The sequence below is a fragment of the Corvus cornix genome, chromosome 5 (genome assembly GCF_000738735.6).
Source record: "Corvus cornix cornix isolate S_Up_H32 chromosome 5, ASM73873v5, whole genome shotgun sequence".
Taxonomy (NCBI): Eukaryota; Metazoa; Chordata; class Aves; order Passeriformes; family Corvidae; genus Corvus; species Corvus cornix.
In genome coordinates this window covers 54,192,471-54,215,864 of record NC_046335.1, presented here as the reverse complement: position 1 = coordinate 54,215,864, position 23,394 = coordinate 54,192,471, and the positions used below count along the sequence as shown (strand labels likewise).

Below are 23,394 nucleotides of genomic sequence, written 5' to 3'. Positions count from 1 at the left end.
GAAAGGAAGAAGTACTGATGGCTTGCCCTTGCAAGATAGTAATTCATGCATTTTTAATCCAGGGTCTTATTTCCCAATATAGCTCATATAATGTTTTATGACCTGGAAAAATGGGCATTTGGGGATATGCAAATTGGTGAAGTATAAATGGACAGTCAGAGACTGTACAAAGTAAATACAGTCTTGAAAGCTATGTAAAAATGAGAGACCCCACTGGCAGAAACTGGAGGATAAATAGAGAGAAGTAAACAGCTTACTTAAACCATATGATAATGGTGTTGAAAAGCTAAAGGCAGAATAGATTTGTGTAAAGCATAATAGTCTTTAACTCAGAATTAGAAGTAAAAATTAGGTCTGTAGTTCGTCATGAGAACAAAGACTAGTTAACCAACAAGTCTGACATCCTATTTCTAAGAGGAGATACTGCTGAAGCAGGAGGCATGAAACCACAGTAACAGTGAATTATGTAATTCTGGACTGTAAAAGGCTTCTGTCTGTTTGGAATCTATTCCCTGCTGCCTGACGGGTTTCTAACCCTTCACTGAAAAAATAATTGTGGAACTTGAAGGTGGTTAGAGCATTGCAAACCCCTTTTAACTCAATGAAAAATATGAACTCTGAGCTCTGGGTAATATATCTAGATAAATGGGCTGCTTTAGTCAGGTAGAAGGCCATACTTCTTGGAATTTGTAAAAATAAACTCTCCCAAGGATAATGAAATTAGAAATTAAGAAGGATTTATAGGATCTAGTGCAATGCACAGTTACAGTCTTAAGAACTCTGTTTCTCATAGCTGCTTTAAGCCTGATGACCTTTAATGGTGTACCAGAGGAACAGGATAGAGTATGTAAGAGAATAAAACATGCTTGTTGGGGAGGGGGGGTATTTAGCAGTAATAAATCTATGACTAGTTGGTTGATAAGCCTGCTTGTCTGTGTCATTGGAAGAGATGCAATTGAGCTTCTACTGATCCAGAGATTTTTTTTTTACCCAGATGTCTATATTCAGAGACTGAATATATTCCATAGAAAAGGTTTACGTTTTTTAAAGATATTTAAGTAGTAAAGAGTACTCATTAGGAAGTGAAAAATTCAGAATGTGACCTATTGCATTTTGGCCTGTGTCCTAACCAGGAGAAACTGAAGGAACCCTAAATAAGCCAATTAAAAATGATATTAAGCAATACAAAAGGTACCTACACCTCTTGTCTGCTTAAATCTTACTTTGATGATGCATATTTTTTTTCCCTCTGGTACTCTGAGATATTTATATTTGAAGAAGAAAATAAATTATTGATTATGGCAATAAAATAGTGAAACTGAGTGCACATGAAGTGCACAAAACAAAGTGCAGTGTAACCTTTTGAAGAGCTTGGTGCCACCTTCTTGATGACCTCTTCATGCATGTGTGTTCATCTGATGGGGAGATGATTTGAACTGTTTGATTTAATCCACAAGGTTAATTTGTTGGGGCAGCAGAGAAAGGAAATAGTTCAAGTACCTGATTTTGAATATTTCTGCTACTGTCTGTGCCCTTGTATTGGAAGGATAAAGGTCACACATTGAAAGAAATCAGTGAAAGAACGAGCTGGGAGAACGCTGATCTTTCCTTACTACTCAGAATGAAAACACAAACAAGAGCAGCCAACACCAGTATTGATCCAAACAGTTTTACAGAAATGGCTTTGAAACCATGGCAAACTCACACCAGGTGAGCATTAGAGAACTGGCAAATAAGCTGCTCTGGTGTCCTTTTTTGTTTGTTGTTTCCAAAGTTCATAGTGGAGTATGATGGTTTGCTAACTGAACTTTGCTTCCAGGTGTGCTCACCACCTCTCTGATCATGGTTTGTGTTCCTCTGAATAGATCACGAGACACTAAACTCTCCTCTATAAGGGTGTAAGATGGGTGCTTTAGCACTAATTTACTCAAACTCTGCCAAGTTAATAGTGTCCAGATAGCTGTAAATAATTAGGAAAATAGGTGTATATTTACTAATGCAGTGTTCAGTAGACTGCTGGTGGGGCCTCAACCTTCTTTCTGGAAAACAAAAAATATTCAAATCCTAATTTGAAGCTGGATGCAATAGATGAGATTCATCATTTATGGCTATAATCTGAAGCAGCAGCAATTCCTTGGAAGAAAAGTCTGGACTTTACACGGACATTTCAACCCATGGATAACTCCTTGTGATATGAATATAAATGGATAGGAATTATAATTTGCATGATTGAGTCGTTGTTTCATGTTTTGAAGACAAAGTTAGCAGTTGTGAAAGACGCTACGAGCTCAAACAGCCAACACTGAAGTATATTTATACGTATCTTATAAATTTTTTCTGTCCTGTTTTACATATGTATTTCTTGTCACTGAGGTAGAGCCAGGATAATTAACTCCTGCTGTTGAGAGAGCAGAAGTTGATCTTTGGTACTTGAAAATCTTGCTGCATAAGGCTGCTCAATTGGCTGTCTCAGGTAGCTGCTTGTAAAATATTGCAAAAGCAAAAACTGTAACAAATCAGAGAGAAGCTTTCCGACAGCAGCCAGGGACTAATAGCTCATCTTTGGAGAAGAAAGCATTGGAAAAAGGTTTCTGATTTGAGAGATATACACTTCATTATGGTGCTTCCAGGTTCACAAAGCAAGACTTGTTACAATTTACACAATCAGTGTACTTGTCTGCAGTTTCCTTGGCTGCTATGCTTGCTACTTCATGAAAAGTGTATGCATGAGATGAATAATTTTATACTTTCTGCACAGAGAAACCAGATGAATAAACTTGGATTTTCATCCTCAGTGACTGAGAGAGAAGGCAGACTGACTCTGTTAGCATCTTTCACTCCCAGCTTTGTTTGCAGGCTCAGTCACACTTTTTCCCTCTGGTTGGCCTTTTTCCTCTAGTTCTTCATAGCTGTGTGGAGGGCTTAGAGGTTTACGTGTAGATATCTGTACCTGATGTACCATTTCATCTTTCAAGAGCAAAAAAGACCAAATCTTGTCCAAACATGTATTTGGTCCTTACACATCAAATCATAAAAATACAGCTGACATATAACCTGTGGGAATTTCAAGGTGGATTCTAGACTGGTTTGTTTATGTGTATATGCTGTAACCACATCTTTATATCTTCCCTTCAAAAAGATCCTGCATACAGAGCAGATTTTTTTTGTTTATTTTCTGTGGAAAAATCCTGACTTTCGTATACAAATGATTTAAAAATGCTTTATGAAATCCTTGAAGTGTTCCAGAGCAGAATAAAACAGGCTTGGAAATGTTCTATATATATTCTTATTGGGAGTGAACTGCCTGAAAAAAATCACAAGGTTTTTCTAACATACCAAATCTAAAAACTTAAAAAACCCACATTGACTTTGAATGATAAGACATTGTTTAATACAAATAAGCAATCTACTAGGAGCTTTTTGACATACAGGGACAGTCCAGTCATTGTTGCAAAAGGTAGGTGTGCTGGCTTCAGCTGGGGCAGAGTTAATTTTGTTCATGGTGGCTGGTCTGGGGCTGTGTTTGGATTTGTGCTGAACACAGGGTTGATAACACAGAGGTGTTTTTGTTATTGCTGAACAGGGCTTGCACAGAGCCAAAGCCTTCTCTGCTTTTCATACAGCCCCAGTGGTGAGGAGACTGGGGGTGCCTGGGAGGGTGGGAGGAGACACAGCCAGGACAGGTGACCCCAGATGAGCAAAGGGAGATTCCAGACCATGGGACATCATGCTCAGTATATAAAGTGGTGGATCAAGGAGGATGGGGGAACGTTTGGAGTGATGGTGTTTGTCTTCCCAAGTCCCAAGTGTGATGGAGCCCTGCTCTCCTGGAGATGGCTGAACACCTGCCTGCCCACGGGAAGCAGGGAATTGATTCCTTGAGTACTGGTGGTCATATGTTTTATTAAGATAGTGATGTTGCTTGTGCTTCTGTTGTCAGGCAGAAAGGTCACTGTTCTCCTGACAGTCTGTTACAAGCCAATCTTTTAAAGATATTCACTAGTGGACAGAATATTATACAATTAATTTTCTGGGTAAATTTAGCTTAGTTCCCCAGCCACATCCTGTGTTTCAGCATCCAAAATGCATGGCAAATTCTATCAAAAAGATTTTCTTCCTTCAAGCCATTACTCTGTTTACAGATATTCCTAATATAATTAATTCAGATTCACAGTGCCTGTCACAAATGACAAAAGTAATTAATTCTGAAATTTGGACTGTGGGGTCTTATGTGGAGTACTTGCCTTTGGGGGATTATGTCTCAAAAACGTTTTGGGTCATCATTTATTGTGTCTAATAGCAGGTTTTCTAAGATTTCAATTATGATGCTTGAATAATGTAGGAAGCAAAGGAAAAGTAATGGTTCCACGTTTATGGTATTAATTTCAGTCAGCAGAGAAGGAACACTTTGCACTGGGGGCTACAAACATGCCAACTGCATTATTCCCTGAAGCCTGCACACAGAAGTAGGCTGTGTTTTCAAAACTGGGTAAAAGTTTCTCATGTGAACAGGCAATTAAAAAACCAATATGACTTGCATGCTGAAATACAATAAGTGCACACCAGCAAATGTGTGTGTGTTGATTTGGTTTTGTGCTCTGTTTTTTTTTTTCCTATTCTTGAAGACTTTTGGATAAAGGCCATCTATATTTGCTGTCTATATTATCATGTGTAATATTGGCGATCTGGATCCAGTAACTCTTAATCTTGAAAGATTCCTGTAATTCTGTTTGGGAACTCTGCTACTGGAATGGCAGAAAACTTTTCAAATGTCTGGAGATAGCATCTTCTGACTTAATAGTTAGAGGCAAAGATTTTTATACTGTAAGTTAGGAAAGCTTAGTGTGATATGATGAATGCATAGTCTGATTGTAAGTTTGAATAATTTAGTGCTATTTGCTTTTCTTATGCTTTTTCATTCCTCTCTACTCTAGACCTTCTGCACATTACCATTTTCTGTGCTTTTTTATTTGTTAATAACAGTTGATTTCAAAATCTGATGGATTGTAAAAGTTGATTTATGTCTGTATGCAACAACAATTTAACACATGATCATCTAAAAATCACACTGTATCAAACCTTAAGGGTGTAAAATTCAAGTTGTGTCCTAGTGCCTGAATAGATAACTTGAACCTGCTAATGATACCTCTTCTATTTTTACTTCTTGTACCATTATTACTAAGAGTTGTGCCATCATTATACTGGGTTAATTGCTGACTGTAGGTGACTAAGAAACTGTGGTTTTCAGTTTATGAACCAGTGCCCAGAAGAGAAAGGAGCTTTACTTAAATAATTTTAAAGGTAGCATAGTATATGAAGGGAAAGTTTGCAGACACAAAGAAAAGGTTTCCAGCTCTGCAGTAAATTAAGTGGACAACGAGGAGTTTATCATGGGTGGTGTGATGAGATGCTGTCTCTCTGGAGTATTAAAAAAAGAGAAAAATCAATGAAAATGCATTAGAGACCATGCAGCAACCATCCTGCTGTCGAGGGATATGAGCTATATGACCCAGAAGGCCCTTTCTTTTCTTGAAATATGTGATTCTGTCCTTCAGTAACTAAACTCATTTTTCCTATGGTTCTCTAACTTTGCCCTGGTGTTTTCTTTTCTGATACAGGAGTTTCACAACTCTTTTGGTTAAAAGCAAGCAGAGTTAGAGCAAGAAAAAGTAATGCTTTATTTATTTATTTAAATTGGTCAGATGCGACATTTTGTGTGAGTTCTATAGTAAATGCTCAGTCTAGAAAAAGAAAACGCTGTGAACAGTGAGCCCTCGCTCTGGAACTTACTCTAGTGTTAAACCCAGTTGGCTTCACGAGTGGGAGCTCACAGAATAATTGTCTGCTGCTGATCACTCTGAGACTTTGCCTCGGCTAAATGCTTTTCCTTGGTCAAAAACTGGCTCCAGGCCAACCTACTTGAAGCTCCATTTTTTCTGCAGAACATTATGTCCAGGGCACATACTTTAAGGTAGGAAACTTTGGTCTGGGCAATCCAAGATGAGAAAGTTAGGGGCTAAGAGAAGCCTGCCAAAGCCAGCATATTGAACTGCTGAAAGAGCTAACCATGGCTGTGGCTTCTGCAGGGCATTGTCCATGTGCTGCTTCTAAGGCTTTCTGTACAGGGGAAATAAAAATATAATGCTAGAAATTATCTTGACCCTGAATCACTGTTTTCTTTTCAGTGAACAAGTGATCTCATGCAAGGCCCTGAGCTACAGTGAAGGTGTGACTACCACCATCCTCAGCAGTTATGAGGCTAAAAAGACACAAGACAATCATGAACGTATGCCTAAAGGTAAGTATGAAGTCATTTATACTTTTGAACTAAGAAAACAACTGAGTATAGATTAGCTACTTTTCCTTTCCTGAGGGTGGGTGTATAAATTGCTTGTGTCCCTGTAAACTGGATTTTCTCTTTTGCTTCGGGCTGGCCGATGTGCCTGTAGTAACTGGCTCTCTTCCTTTAGGAGGTCTAATGCTGTTCTGCCATGTGAATGGAAGGATGCTTTCTGTTGGAGTGAGGGGAAAAGCAAAAATTGTAATGCCTTTCCCTCATCTACTTTATATTTATGTAATTACCTGTGCTGAGCTAAGCACAGTTCATCCCACTGAGTCATGAGGTAAAGACAGGAAAATGACATGAAAGATGAAGACATGAAAAATGACAGACAGGAATCTTTACTGTGACAGCCCCACAGCAAATGTAGGGAACACATGACTCACTGCAGCTCCCGGAGTTCAGTGACTCAAATCCAGAAGCAGATGGCCTTTTTGTTTATCTCTACGGGTGAAATGGAGTAAAAGTCCCTTTATGCTCTGGAGACTGCCTGGTGTGTTGATAGGAACAAATATCCATGTGTGTCTCTACAAGACTGTTTTCTTTTAAGCAAGGTAAAACTATAGAAACAAGATAATGGGGGTTATATTTTTTTATTTCTCCTCCACTCCCCCTTTGTATTTTAGGGCGTTTAGAACTCTTTCTCTCTGTTAATGTGCCAGTAATTTTTGGTTACCCTACTTTATGTATAGCTCAAAAGATGGGGGCTATTAGCCTTTGAAAGTGAGAAGCAGAAGATTCACAAGGGGGCAACTGCAGGCAGTTTGCAACAGGAAGCTTTCTGAGGCTTTCCTGGGCAGCCACCATTTCTTCATGATCTGTAGTGGAAGTATTTCTAAGCAGTCTGTGATGCAGATAAAACACTGACACTGAAATGGATTGTGGACTGCCTGCCTCTCCTTCCTGAAGGAGCTGCCACTTGATACAGGCATGCTGGAATCCTCTGTCATTCCTTCCTTCCTGCAACATTTTGCATGGGGGCAGATTAGGGGGATGGGAGCCCTTAACCTTTGTTTATTAAGGTATTCTTTGACCTCCTTTCAGGTGCCCCTACCTTAAGCCAAAAGATGGTTTTACTTCTCTTTAGTTTTAAACAACAAATAAAAACTTTGTGAGTGCTCTTGGTTGCTGTTACAACTTGCTGTTTACCTGACTTAGCCAACAAACTTTATATCAAGGAATTCTGTAGCTCAGACACTATTTCAGATGTTTAGTGACTCTCTAGGTTCATGTGAGTACAGTTACTTGCAAACCAGATTAAAATAATGATTGTGGAAACTCAGGTTTTGTCCAAAATCCAGATATTTTCAAATGTTGTAGAGAAAATATTAAACTGTCTTGCATCCTGTGTGCATGCCAACGCTGCAGGACAAGTTTAAAACTAAGGCAATGATTCATCATGTGCAATGCTGTGCCATTTTAGTTTTGGTAGCTGTTTTGAAAGTGAGTAAATGACTTTATAGAATTAGGTTCAGAAACAAAAGCATTAAAGACCTTGACACTCTATTCCTTTCCTTTCACTGGAGTTACAAAAAGTGGTATTGGAATGTGATCTAATTATCCTCATCTATTGTTTAGTGTCTTGTGCTGTCTAATTTTTGACAATCTTGTCTGTGCAAGAATGCTTACTTAAAAAAAACAAAATTAGAGATGGAGAAGGCTCTTGCCAGGGCTGTTTACACCTTCAGGGTAGGAGCTGAGATGTTTATGCCAGTTAATTCCTTACTGTGTGTTCAACAGGATGCAAAACAGTCATACAATGCAGTCATCTAAAAGGAAATTATTTTCTGTGTTTGCTATTCTGAAAGTAAATGAGTTGATTTTTCAGTGAATGGGGGATTCATTTGAATTTACATGCAGGGCCCTTTTTTACATAAAGCAAGTACAATCCTGAATTATTCATGTTTTTTTCATTTTTTTCAGTGGTTGGTTAACCTGGAAGGAGAGAAACCAGAGTTTATTCTACAGGCACTCTCTCTTTATTGCTGGAATGGGAACATTGCTCTGATAATTATAGTTTTACTAATTATACTTATTTGCTTAATCCTCATAAGAAGAATTTTATTTACGTCTAGTTTGCTATTTGACACTGCAGCTAAATTATGAATTATAAGCAGGAAAGAGGTCAAGTCTATTTACATGATCTTGTCCCCAATTCCTGTGTTGAGTTCCTGAGAGGTTCTTTCTGAAAGAAAGCTCAGTCAGGTTTGCATAATTCAAACAGGCTACAGACCTTATACTTGTACAGTGCAGATATGCACCTTAAGGGAAAGATTGTAGGATTTCTAGCCCTACTACTTCTTGAAGCTTGCTATCACAGTTTGTTTGATTTTGTTGCTTTGTTAGTAAAATCCTTAATGTCCTTCTGTCAAGTTAATTCTCACTGGTAAATGCAGAGGACTGCTCTATTTTGTTCTGCTTAGAGACAGTGTTTTCTTTTTTAAAATAAGAAATGAGCTTGTTCTTTCTTCACAGAGAATAAAGAAACAGATCCAAAATGCTTCTAAAGGATGCAATCTCTTTGTTGGTTTAAGCAGACCTTGGTGAGGCTTTCTACTAGAAAACTTCAGAATTTGAATACACCAGCGAAGTACTAATCCCAGTTGTAGATTGTCATTGGATTCCTTTTCTCTTCCTAGGTGGGTTAACTTCTTTTACTCACAAAGTACTGAAGGTCGAACAAAATCCCTTTAACCGCTTGAAGTTTGTATACACTTCTGGTTTATTTGAGTTTTTTAATGTATGTAAAATCAGGATGTCTGGCAGTGAGTGAGGAAAAGGGAAAATAATTATACAATGTCATGACTACCTGTGTAAAGTTCAGTAATCTTAATAATTCTTAAACATGCTAAACTGAAGACACCCAACAAAGAATTTATGTCGTGTAAAAATCATCATTTAACAGATATGTAAAGGCAGGAAAAGTTCCATTCATGTAATCATTTAGGCTGTTTCTCAAGAAGCTTGAATTCATCCACTGGTTGTATCACATCAGGTTGGCAGACTCCTGTTTTCTCACTGAGAAATATCCCTCTTAAGGAAACTGGCTGAATGACCTCCTGGTTGCTTGCTTTCTGCCAGTCATAATTCATGTCTTCCCACTGGATTGGGTATGGCAGTTATCTAATTGTCTGTTTCAAAATGGACTGTATTTATTTTGTTAAGGGATTGGCATTTGGGAATGTTATCCCTTCACTTTTTTCATAAATGATTTATCAACTCTGTTACTGCTTGCATATTCATTATTGTGCTTCCCAAAAGATTTTTCTAGAGTCCTCTTTTGAAAAGGAGCACAGGAAAGATGAACAAGGCTTAGTATTTGACCAGGAATTTACTTACATCTCTTAAGCAACATTTTTTAGGCACTGACACTTCCTTAATAATTCCAGAGGGAAAACAAAGAAGTTAGGGCTTGTGTCTTTGGGTCCTAATTTGTTACAACTTCCAAGATAATCCTATAGTTTATCCCATTTTACCTTTGACTTGGTTGTTATACATATATTTTTGTGACTGCAAGAATATACTGATGTCCTAGGATCTTTTTTCAGACAGAGAGACTTCTGAGTGTGTGAAGTATTACAGAACTACTCAGAAGAGAATTGCCATTTTCTCAAGACCTATCAAGTGATGTAGTTACTCTACCAAGTACTTCCTATTGGCCCATACTCCTTCTTGGGGGATAATTCATTGCTTTTTACCAAGAGAAAGCTGAAGCAGTCATTTGTTAAACCTCCTAGATGGGATTGGTGTCAGAGCAATATTTAACATTTTGGATGGCTCGTCACTCAGATTGACATGTGCCACCTCTCCTCACATAAACCAGGCTGCAAGCTGTGCTGAGTGTGCTGTCAGAATGGCACAGCCTCTCTGTGATAGCATTGTCCGTGATGCTGAGAGCTGGGAGAAGGGCTGCGGGTCCCTGGGGTCTTTTGGGTATCAGTCTGCATTGTGCCTGCACAACTTCATTGTGGGTAAAGATACAGGGTGCATGTGGGGGCCTGGAACCATAATGGAGTGCAGCACATCAACCCCCACCCCTCCTTTGCACCTCACTAATTGATAGTGTAAACACACTTGATGTCCTGGAATTTCTAGAAGGTGTTAATTTCAGAATATAATGTCATGGAATCATTAAGTTGGAAAAGACCTCCAAAATCATCAAGTTCAAGTCCAACCTATGTGAACAAAAGCATCTTCTTAGAACGGATTGTAATGGAAAAATATAATTTAAATTTCATTTCAATTATATACATACTTCATTTCTGTTTTTCATTTTGCAGCTGAATTACTTTAGGACTTTGAATGCTGTAAGTGTACATGTTTTCTTCCAAGATCTTGAAGTGAAAGAAACCAACCCCATATCCACAGTAATACCCTTTGGGACAAATCAGGAAAAAAGACTTGTTAGCTTTTCAACACTGTGGTCACAATGATCAATAGGACATGGCATTGAGACACCCCATGGGAAAATCTTTGCTCTTCTTGATGATTCCTCAGGTAGGTCAATGCACATACATCTACTCCAGAGCACGGGACACAGATGTGTGTCTTTCCTCCATTCATTTCGATTAAAATACCCTTACAACCAATAAGCAATGTGAGGAAATACTTTTTCGGCTTTGTCTCATGTTCCCACATTTCAATTTCTTCCTGTTTTTTTAAATTTGTCTTTAGTGTTTTCCCCAATCATGCTGCATTATGTTCCTTTTTGTTCTTCTCATCATCTCTTCTCAGCTCATCTCCATCAAGTCATCATTTAATCTTTCTCCCTCCTCCCTGCTACTCTTCCTCTCCTTCTTCTGTGCTTGTTCTTTTTCTGGTTTAAGTAGGGAGAAACTCGTACTTCCCGGGTGTGGCTCAGTATGAATTTTAAGTTGATAGCGTTCTTTCAACACCATACCAAGTCTAGATGTGCCAACTTTTTCCTTGCAGTCAGGATTATGAGTGCTGCAGAAGCTTCAAAAGAAAGCTGATGCCTAAGCATTATTAAAAATAACTCACCTACTGGATCACCTCTCAGGAGAGATGATACCAAAAGTAATGCAGGCAACTAATTTGTGCAAGAAAGGTAAAAGATCGAAGAGAATTAAATTGATAGCATCATTAAAAAGATAAAGTTCTGCTTCAGTGCCTTTAATTTGTAAAGAAAGCAGGTTAATGATGGTATAGGCAAAGGGTTAGATATAATTGGTTTCTATTTTAGTTAGAAACCTTGCAATGAGTAGAAAGCCATAGAAGGACACCAGATCAGAACACCTCAGAATATTCATGCTTTGCTTATTCACAGAACAGGAGCATCATGACAGAGGAGCTTTCTGGTTTTTATGTCCTTGGCGTCCTTTGACACGAGTCTTAAGAAGCCACTTGTTTCCCACGTTAGCCCATGAACAAATTCTATCTGTGAAAGAAACAGCATAATTTCTGGGATACTCTTTAGAGGCCTAATTCTCAGACAATTCTGGATTGCTGCCTTTTCATGGCACCCTATTCTGTGTTCTTCAAGACATTTCTAGGGGCTTCTCTTTTGGTAAATTTGCCTTATATCTTACTACCAGTCAGAGCTGGTTAGCAAAAGTAAACACAGGAAAACCTAGTGATGTTTTATCTTTAAACCTCTTTCTATACATCTATATGATTTGGGAATTGCTGTGTTAAAGTATGGTTTGTTTAATGTTTCTAGGATTTAAACTCTGCATTGAATTTTTATAGCACCCTTGAATAACAGCACATTGATGTGCCAGAGATTTGAGTCAGAGCAAAAACTTCATAAGCCCTGGGCTTAGGCTCTTTAAAAAAATAAGTATTTGTGCACCAGGAGCCAGAACTTATGTTTTAGTTGTTACCCCACTCTATCATTTTAGAACTCCCATAGCTTTGCTCATTTGCTGAGCTACATCCAGGAGAGGGAAACAAACATTACCAGCTAGGTAGCCTGTTATTATGTGAACAAATACCAGAGGAGGGAAAGAATAAGTCTGCTTCTAATCTTTTGTATTGATCATGCTTTCTGTCAAAGCTGTTGAAAGAGGACATTCCTGATGATACTGGTTTGATTACCAGGTATGTGGCTGTGGTTATATACAGCTCCCTGAGAGGCTTCTGCAGCTACAGCAAGCTGGGTGGACAGCTGGGCTTTTATAAAACATAAATGTTTGTGCCTGTGTGCCAGGCACATGGATAGATGTATGGGGAAAAAAAATTCTTTAAGTAAATGCATTTCAAGGCCATTCTAGTAATACAGTATTACCAAATAAAGTTTTAAGCCACAAGACTGAAACCGAAGCTTTTTAAGAATTCTCCTATAAATCTCTCAGAAAAAGACATTGAAACCACAGAGAAGAAGGTTAAATACTACTCAGTAGTAATCTATTAAATCACAGCATGTGCTATACTTGAAAAATAAGCTACTCTAAAATTGAATAACATTCTAAAAAATTCTGTCAAAATGTTTTCACTTGGCTATATGTAAAAATTCTTGCAGAAAGGTTCATATTATTGAGTCTAGTATTTCAAAGGGGATTTTAGACATTTAGATGTGTATCTTCTGCTTTTAGTCATATTTAGGAATTGGTGGGAAGAAATGTGTATTTGTTTGTACAGTTTGCTGTAATACCAAGGAATTTGGATTTAATATTCAAGTACTTTGCTGAACCAAATCTTTTAAAGCAGTTTATATTTTCCAAAATGTTAGCAAGTGCTGGCTTTGTGCTGATGAAAGCTAGGTTCTTGATTAACAGTTTTTAAGAAAATAAACTGTTAACACTTCTCTATGGCTTTCTTGATGTATAAAGTTGGTTCTAACACGTTATAGCTGCAGCACAAGAGCAGAGGTTTTTGTGGTTTGTTTTTTTTTTTTTTTTTTAGATGCACTTGTTTTTTAGTACTTGTGAAATGATCAGTCTCCATTCAATAAAACTGGCTATTACTGTGCAGGGAAAATAAATATCCAGAAGTATTTAGGCACATATGAGTAAGATTACTTACAGATCATAAACTGAGAGCAACTGGTCCAAGTGTCCTGTTGTTCTTCACCTGTCTTGAAAATGGATTTTTGTGTACTCACAGTGCATCAGCATCCCCAATATCTAATTAGTGTTCTCCATCTTTCCTGCTTCTTTTTCTGGGCATTTGAGCACATTCAAATATTTGTAGCTTAAGTTCATTTTTTAAATGACTGCTAGGAGGTAGACCTGAGAGTTTGAACTTTTGTATAAACATCTGCTTCATAAACTCTTGGGAAATTAGTCCATTATAAAAGCTTTTGTTATTGCTGTGATGTGGTTTAATGTTGCTTTTGAACGTTTTAAGAAGTATTTCTGCATTAGAAATGCATTGGAGTAACATTGACAAGATTCTATATAGTCAATCACCTATAGAATATGTCCTAATTCTTGTCACATGCTTAGATTTTATTGCAGAATAAAACTGTCTTAATGGTTTAGTTTTTCTCTATATACTATATCTGTGACAAGATATAAATATCCTTAAAAGTTGTTTAGATGGTCATACTCTGGGATGTAAAGGAACTGCCTATACTGAAAGCTAAGTTGATTTCTATTGTTTGAAACATCTTTTTTTCCTATGCTGTAGAGGTTCAAAGGTGTTTATACAGGCAGAGCAGTTATTTTGGATGAGCTTGTCTCCTGAAATTCTTGATATCTTTCCCTGCCCTACAGAAAGGGAAGTTTTCTTCCCTTTCACATTACATCTACCAGCCTGCAGGCAAAGTGATCTCTTGATGGCTTGTTTCTCCAGCTGTGTAGTCAATGTTGCCTGTCCCAAAGTGTGTGACAGGAGAGGGCAGTGAGGGCAATTTAAAACTTGTGGAGAGTCAGGAAAAAGATTTCTGCCTTCCCCCTGCCTCCACAATGCACTATGGGACACTTCACCACTACTGAAGGAAAGCTGACTGCTCGCAGTTGTTTCCTAGTACATACCCTAGGGCTGTTTTCTTTTTCCAAAAGCACCCTGTGGTTTTAGGAACTCGCTGGGTTGTTGAGGTAGACAGTGAGGACAGTCTCAGGGGCCAGTGGCATTCAGGCTTTTCAGTGTCCTGTACAGGTACCAGAGGCAGCTCAGAGCTGCCTTTGATGCTGATTACAGTCACTGTGTCAGAGTTTCAGCTAACGACTCGAAAGAGAAGCTCACTTTGGATGTCATGGTCGTCAGCTCTCTTGCTTCCAAAACCTGGACTGGTATTTTGGAGACATACCAGGCAATTTGGGGACTTTGACAGTTGGGTTTGGGTGATTTAGTAGGAGCAGTGAGGAGTTCTGCTGTCACCCTTATGCATTCCAGTCCTTGCCAGAAGCTCCTGCCCCAGAGAGGAGCTGTGTGCCAGCTCTTCTGCCACTCTCATTCACAGCATTTCAGCTGATGCTGAGTGGGCACTAATGTGCAGCGAACTATTGCAGTTTGGTGGGTTAATAAGGAATAAGAGAAAGAAAGTGGGGTGAAAGAAAAAAGGATTAGAGCAGGACAGAAAATGAAATGCAGATAAGGAGGGATGTTGATGTTGGCAAAGAGGCGATGTAATTGCATTTTGATAAGTGACATTTATGGGTTATGAAACACCTGCAGAAAATCTCAAAGAAATAATTGAACCAGACATCTTTCCGTTCAGGTGATGTGTGAAACTAAGATCCAATACTCCATACTTCATGCTAAAATAAGTTTATGCTTCATTGTATAATACAGATCTAATGATGAGCTGACTTTAAAATTATACCACATGCACTTTTGATATATAGTTTTACAGATGGAGAGATTTTTATTCCGAATTTAAAATTCCTGCAAGCTTTGGATTTCCTGTTCTTGTCCCTAATTCTTGTTGTTTCTTTACCCCATAGAGACTAATTCCTTCTTAAATGAGATACATGATCCCCAAATACTCACATATGATTAGTTCTTCAGAGAGGCTGAAAGAAGTACAAATAAATGAAAAAATGTCTTTCTTTATTCAACCAAGTAACAGACAGACTTAAATTAAGAATTGGAAATGATTTTCTGGAAAAAATGCTCTGAGCTGTTGACAGTTTGGAGCTCCTTGCTCATGGTCAGTAATGGCAGCAGAAATTTAAGAATAATTAACATGAATGAAATGAAGAAAGTTCCCAACCAATCACCAGAAAAAAAAAGGAAAAGCACATGTGCCTTTTCCATCTACATTGTTTCAGACACATTTATTTTCTTGGTATAGCATTTCCATTTTTTTTCATGGTAACATGAATTCTCCTTGCTTCCTCTCCTTATAATTTATAGTGCATCTTAAGGTTATAATCGTTTTTTTAATGTCCCTTGACAAATATTATAGATTTGAATGAGAATCAAATGCAATTGTTGAATTCAGTCTGTGCGAAGAGATAACGTTTTCTACTCCGTGCTTAACTGATGACACAAACCTGACTTTCTTCAGCACTGACTGTAGCTGACCACAGCTAGTTGGTCAAAAGAAGCACTGTTTCACACCATTTTCAAGAACTGGGATCTATTCCTTATTTTCTAAGGGATGGAGGTGGCAACAAAGCAATAGTTCTGGAATATTGCCCTATGTGCATTAGATCTGTACAAGGGACATCTAGAGCTACGGAAAAACGTTTATGTAAGCCCTGAATTTAGTTTCTGTGTTTGCAGCCATTCTGGGATACATATAAAAACAGTATGTATCTTCACCTTCCTGTTGTTTTAAGAAATGCTTCTGTCCAGTTCTCTCTATATAACATGGAAAGAATGCACTTCCCTCACGGTCATAACAGCAGGGAGTCAGTCCCATGACTGTTCTTGTTAGGATGTGCAGCATTATTTTGGAAATGTAGAGGAGCCATCTGGTTACAAATGATTGTGTTGATACTGATGGAAAATGTCTTTTCTGAGACAGATTATGCCTTCTTTTTTCTACCCCTATTTATATCCCCTCAGTAATCCTTTACTATACTTTCACTATTACTCTAACCAGGAATCTTGCATTTTGCTCCTGAGAAATGAAAGCACTACTGAGAAATGAAAGCATTCAAATTTGATGTGACAGCTTAGTTATCTGCATATTGTTTGGATCTTAGCTTATATCCCACAGGCCTCTCTGACCTCTGAGGATAATACAGGGAAGAAAATGTAGGTGCATGAGTGCACATCTAGAGGAGTAAGTGCTGTTATTTGCCACTGCCTGCTGTAATTCAATATACATAATTCAGAGACATTATTTATGTTTAAACCTTGCTAATGATGTAAATGGGGTTGCTTTTCACTGAAGAATGCAGTTTATTCATTACTGTTCTGAAGTTTTCTTCTCAAAATGAAATTCCTAATAATTCTAAGATATGTTTTATGTTTTTCCCTAAGCTTTTTAAAATGGATCCATTTCTACTCTATGATCAGATCCATAGAATGGCATATAACTGAATCAGTTTATACCTTTCCAGAGGTATATATAGCTTTTTATATGCCTTTTCCTTTTATATAACTTTTATATAAATTTTTTATATACCTGGTCCTTAAGCACTTCTGAGAAACCGAGTATCAGCTTCTTATTTCATACGTATATCACTGTAGATCAGTCAGTGCTTGTTTGTAGCCAAACCAATGGGTTTAGTTTTGTTTTCAGATTTTTTCAGTTAGGATTTTAAAAGTGTGTAGGGCTGAGCAAATAACATCTCCTTTCACATACATTAAAAGTTTAACAACAGTGAGGAGAAAAAGGATAAAGACAATATATAAACTTTGTAAGATGAATTGTAACAATGAAAAAAAAAATTATTTGAATGCCACCAGATAGTAAGATAAGAAACAAAGTGAATGGAAGGACTTGTATGTCATTATCTAATGATTGCACCAAGGTCACAGTTGTAGAGGAATAATACAGATTTAAGTAAGTCATGTAATTTTTTTACGTCCCTGGTACATGTTGCAAAATCTACCTGCTTTGCTGTCCCACTGATGTGGCAGATCTGCACTGGAAACTGGTGCTCCTTTTGAGCAGAATGTCAGCACAGGCAGATGTTGCAGGGCAGAAGTACAGGCAAGAAGCCTAGATGCTGTTCCTGCTGATTTGCTTAAAAAATGACGTAGAAGATAGCTACTGTCAATCAAAGCCAGTGGAGAGCTATGAAGTTCTGAAGAGCTGTAAACATAAATTAAAAAAGATTCGTGTTCTGTCTTTTGAATGGCTGTTCTGGATTCCTCTCGCTCACATGCCCTTGTGCTGCTTACTGATACTGTAAACGTGAAAAACAGGGAATCACCAGAAACTGAAGTTAGGGAACTTACAAAAGCTCACAGTAGTAAAGTTTATTGCCATCTCTAAGAGTCTGTGGCCCCCTCCTTCTTGTGGCAAAGACAGAAACAAATGTGGAATGTGCCCTTTCTTGTTCTCATTTTTTTGACATGAACAACACAAGCTCTTTTCATTCTCACTTTCTAAACATGTACTACTTCATATTTAAAAGAAAAACTTCACCTGTTTGTCCTTCAAACTACTAAACTACTCAGTAAAGGCAAGGCAGACATGGGAAAACTGATTAGATTTAAATATATTCTTGAAGGAAAAGCTGAAGAAATCTGGGACTAGGAAGATGACTAAAGCAGAATAGCACTTAACTAAGTACTCATATGGTTCCCACAGATGATTAAAAAGCAGATGGCTTTGTGAGCTAACAGCCTGGGTCCTCTGGGTTTGTGCTGTTAAGTAAAGTGTCCTGGGAAAGGAAAGGGAAACTGAAGGCTCTTTTCCCCAGACTGTAACTGCCTGCCGCTGAGCCAAGCTTGATTTTATTCAATCTGAGTATTGGCTTGGATTTCTGAAAGGAAGATTTGGAAGCCTGCCTCGTTCATCAAAAATAATTTATGATGCTACCACAGAGGCAAGAGGGCTTCTCATTATTGTTTCCTGCATTTTATGATGTTGGCACTCTTCCTGAAATAATTTAAGAATTGCAGACATAATAATAATTTTAATTTTATAAAAATAGATCTCATCAGTGAAACTCGTTTTTTATCTAGGTTTCAGTAATGTGCCTCTTCCTCATTAAATACAACTTTTTCTGGTCATCAGCTGAATATAAAGCATGGAAAACAGCAATTAGGCAAGCTTTAAGCGCTTTAAGTTTAAATGGTAAAATTCTTTAGAATCACTTATGGCCTGAATAAGAGTGTCAACATCTTTAATACTTGAGCTGAAACTGGAATCTTGGGAGATCAGGGAGTAAGATGCTGAAGATTACTGAGCTGGAGATTCAGTGATGGCTACAGGGGTGATAAAAGGGAGCAATGTTTTAATTCTTTCTCCATGTCATTCAAGAAAAAAAGGATTCCACTGTTGTGCCAGACTGAAAGCTCATGGATATGTGCATCTGCGACCAAAACTGAAGGCTGCAAGAATAGCAGAGGCTGAGGTAAAACCTCCTCTGACTCCTCTTGCTGTCTTCAGCAGTTTGCCTCATTTATATAGTTTCAGTAATCTTAAGTGGCTTTTCAATTCGTGGTTGTGTTCAATCTCATGTAAATCTTGTTCTGGACCTGTAATATGCAGCATGATAGCTAAAATTAACAGCAACTTGCTGATGGCTCAGGCCATTGTCTGAGGCTGGCGGTGTAAGTGGAAAAGATTACATTGACATTTGATATGGTGCCCAGTTATATAGACAGAGAACTTGGTGTTCTTAAAAAGATTCAATAGAAACAGGGATCACTCAAAACACTTATTTTGAGATGAGATCACTTCTGGCACAAGAATCATAAGTTCTTTCCATAAATTACACAATATGAACATTGTATGTTGACAAGCCTGATGGAGTTTCTTTCATGATTAACAGCAGAGAATATAAAACCAAATAAACTTCATAAAATCCTCTGAAAGAAATTAAAAAATTGTCAGGGAATTGTTGCAGAATTTTTTTTTTTTTTTAAGATCCATTAAGTTCTGCTCTGTTTTTAAGTACAGGTTTTATTGAGAATACTAATATGTTTTAAGGAACTCCTTGGAAGCCCTCGGTTCGAAGTCCGCAGTTCATCTGTCACTAATAGCGGTCCTGGTTTCCTGTTTGGGTTTGCCATTCTGGCATCTGTAACAGAGCCACAGACAGGGTCTTACTCTAAAAGTATTTGTCTCTCTTGAACTAAATGATAGTGGGAGCAATGTGGAGTTTCTCAGCTCAAGTATGATTTACTCTGTAATGACACCAAAAAGGAAACCTGGGCAGGTGTTTGTGGGTTCCTTGAGTTCAAGGATTTATCTATTCAGTCTCTGTCTCACCCTGTGTGTGTTATGATTGCACGCCACTGTTTTGTCCTTGTTAATTTTGCAGAAGAGACTCCTGGAAAGAGAAGCTAGAAAACACTAAGTCTTGTTAAAAATAGCTATTTGGGCAATCAGACCACAGAAATAAAGAAGAAAGGAGGGAAAAACCAGAAAAAACACATTCAGGGGCAGTGATATGACCAGTGTGTGAAATGGAAATGAAAGCATTTTAACTGAAGTTCCATTTTTGTTTTCTATTTTTCTGCCTACAGTTTTCAACTTTATCACCAAAACATGAAGCATACTTTACTTCATTCACTCTGTAACTGAGGTAGCCAAGAAGGGTGCCTTTTGAAGCAAAAATAGCAAGCAGATTGGGTTTGATATATCACTGGTACTAGAATAATTCATTAAAGAGTGAACCTGTTGGCCTCCAGCTGTAAATATTATGTGGGATTTGCAGACCGTTTTGCTCTGTACCTCATGAAGGTCAATAGTACTGAATCATTTGTTTCTGACACACGTACAAAGGACACAGACTTCAGAATACAGAGGATAGTAAAAGCAGCAAGCATGATCACAGCATAAAAACAAACATCGTAAGCAGGTTCTAAAAGGTTGTAATGTAGCTGCTGAAATATCAATAGTTACTTGAAAGAAATGTTGTCACACCTAGGCTTACCTAGAACCTGAGAGATTGCAGAAATTAAGTCAGTTGTAGTAGCTGTAAATTCTTGTGAATTTTAGATTTTGAAATAGATTTTGCCCTAAACTGACTAGCAATAATTTTTGTGTTCTGCAATTGGGTAAATTCATGTTTTCTCCCATCTAATAGTTCAAAATGGCATAATCCCACTACCATCATTCTCAAGTTAGTTTTGCATGCTGAATTATTTGAGTGTAGTAGATAACCTCTCTGTTATCCAGTGAAATACACTGCCAGGTGTAAATGGCCCTATCAATTAATGAATCAGCTCTGTAGGGTTATAATCTGTGTTTTGGATTTTCAAGGTCTTTCTGCTCTCAGTACTATTTTCTCATGAGAATTCCCTTAATTGGAAATGCCTTTTCTCTTGTCTGGAGCAATAATAAATGTTTCAGTAGAACTAGATAAGCGGGATAGATTTGTCTGAATCCATATTTGATATGGCCATCGAGATAACAGATTTTATCCATTTTTTCTTTGCTAAAATAATTAAGCAAATAGATTAAAACAGACTTTCTGGACTTCTTCATAAGAAAAGCCTGATAAGATTAGGAAGCTGGAATTCTGAGGACACTTTGTGTTTTCTTCTCTACCACTTTCAAGATGTTAGTGATAATTTTTCTTGGTTTCATTGTCTGCAACAAAATTCTGTGTTAATTTTAGGATGCATAGCAGTGTATGCAAACACTGAACCCCGTGGCTGTCAGATATTATGTTAAAGCATGGAAATAACTGAGTTTAAATCTCATTTTCTGAAGTGAAACTGGCAATGGCCTTGTATTCTCTTCTCAGGGAGACCTGGGACTCATCTGTGGCTGTGTAAAAGCTCTGTGGTGCTGTAATGGTCACCTCACAAAAGCATCTGTGGTAAAGTGTATAATTTACGTAACATCAACCACAGTCAGCACTGTGGTGTGGAGCTCTGTTAAATCCCCTTCTTGGTGCCTCTCTCAGTGAAGTGGGTCAAGGACTGACAGAAGGAAGAATCCTGCATATTTGCAGGATGTGAAGGTCTTGGCATGAGGTTGTTTCTGGTATTCATCTCACATTGCAGGGAAACATCAAATAATACATATGGTTCAGCACTTGGAGGAGGGAGTGCAGGATGCTCATCCATGATGCTGGGATTTAGATGAAGGTCTGCCATGTAGGAACAAAAATTCACAGGAAACACTTGCTGCTCTTGAAATATATTTAGAACAACATTTGTGCCGACTGAAAGTCATCTCCCATTTCGAGTTCACACTGGGCAAAATCGTTTATCCTAATGTAAACCATTTGACTGAGTGATTTCACAACTTCTTTTACTGTTTCTTTCTTTGAATTTCAATTTTTGTCTTTGCCTCTCCTGAACAGTCATAGCTTTCCCTGCCTATGAAATTCCAATATTAAGCTTTTTAATGAAACGGGGAGAATTTAAGGATTTGTTTAGCATAAACTGTAACATCGCCTTTAATAGATGGATCTCAAAAATTACAGTTAGCTATTTCAACTGTAATTGATGACATATGCTTTTCACATTAATTTATTTGGATTTGTAAGCTGGCAAGTTCTAGTCAGTAGTCAGTTTTACTCTTTTTGACTCCTGAGGAAGGGAGTTTGCTGTATAAAACCTTCCATTAGTTGTTATATAAACAAATCATGTCATGCTTATAACATGGCATTACTGCCTGACAAGTTCTTGTATTTCATATTTGTCAAGACTTCTGCCTTCTTATTCATTGTGTTTCCATTGCAATGCTCAAATACAGCTCTTCCATTTCTAGCCTAGAGCCTTAATTATTTTAGGCCTTGAGCCAGAGATAAGCCCATGCTAGTAAAATGTTTGTGTGTATCTTGGAAATATAATCAGAACGGTGTTAGCAGGGTTCATGTATTACATGTCATACAGGCAAACCCAGCAGCCTTCTTCCCCAGGGCAAGTGATTACCCTTATCTGATTCATTCTCCAAAGAATTGCCAGATCCAACAGCTATTTGAAAACCAGTGAAAGGGATTTTGCTGACAAAAGTAAGTTACAAGTCCGAGTTTCCAAAGCAACAAAAGCTGTTTAATGTGTATACCTAAAATCAATGGGACAATTCCTCTGTCATAAACAGGTGTTTGCTGGATTGAGGCTCAAAAGCTCAATGTAAGCAGTTTGAAAGATGTGGATTTTACTATAATTTATGTGAATTACACAGGGAAAAAGGATTAACATTTAAGTCTTAATGGCCATACGAACTTGGTCTTCATGTGCAGATATACTTACATATTTTGGTTGTTCTTGATGGCAGCATAAGAATATATTACTAATAATCTGTAAAACCAGGGAAATTTCATTGATTAAGCTCTTTCTTCTGTTTTTGTCGGAAAAAAATGCTTCAGTGTCTGTGGAGGCTGTGGTGAGTCACACTGTGGTTACATATGCCAACTGCAGAGGGTTTCTTCTCTGAGCAGCTATAGAAGGGGTAAGACTTTATGGACAGTTCTTGCTAAATGCTGCTTTTCCATTTTAGTTGGAATACAGCTGATGGTAAAGTGGTGAGAATGCTCCAAAGCACTCGTCAAGTTTTCTGTCCATCGAAGAAGACAGAGACAAAAGAATCAATTGAATGATATTTCACCATCACCAAGTGGGAAGTGGCACATGAGAGAAAAATGTGGACCACAATCATATAGCCTGCTCTTGTTTTTGGATATTAAATGATGGGAAGATGGGAGAGGGAGAAGAATATAAGGCAGAGGAGTTTTATTTTAGTTTTCCCCAAAATACATAAAATTTAGGCTGCTTGGTCTGAGCCATCTACCATTATATGGATGGAAAGCCTTAATTACACATGTAAGTGCTTGTAAAATATGAGTTTTCCCTTTCTTTGTCTCCCAACTAACGTGATTATTATCTGTTCTTAAAATTTTCAAATAATTTCTTTTTTTTTTCCCTGCTTTTAGCTTGCCCAGCCCTGTCTTAGGAGTGATTTCAGAACAACTGGTTGAACTTGAAGTGTTCCATTGTGTGGAACACTGATTCCAAATGTGGTATGACTGTATTTTCTTGGGATGACTGGCCTTCATGTTTCTCTTTCTTGGGGCAGCCAAGAAAGCTAAGGAAAGCTGTCTCCACATAGCTACCCAACT

General features: G+C 37.8%; 1 long non-coding RNA gene across 2 annotated transcripts in view; it reads left to right on the top strand.

The window, feature by feature from the left end:
- Window positions 1-6,192: 6,192 nt before the first annotated feature.
- Window positions 6,193-23,394, top strand: part of LOC104692975 — a 67,166-nt gene continuing 49,964 nt past the window's right edge. For both annotated transcript variants that reach the window (XR_002046820.3, XR_005602106.1), the window contains exons 1-3: window positions 6,193-6,298; window positions 8,816-8,979; window positions 10,621-10,837. This is a non-coding gene — a long non-coding RNA (uncharacterized LOC104692975). The remainder of the gene's footprint in view (window positions 6,299-8,815; window positions 8,980-10,620; window positions 10,838-23,394) is intronic.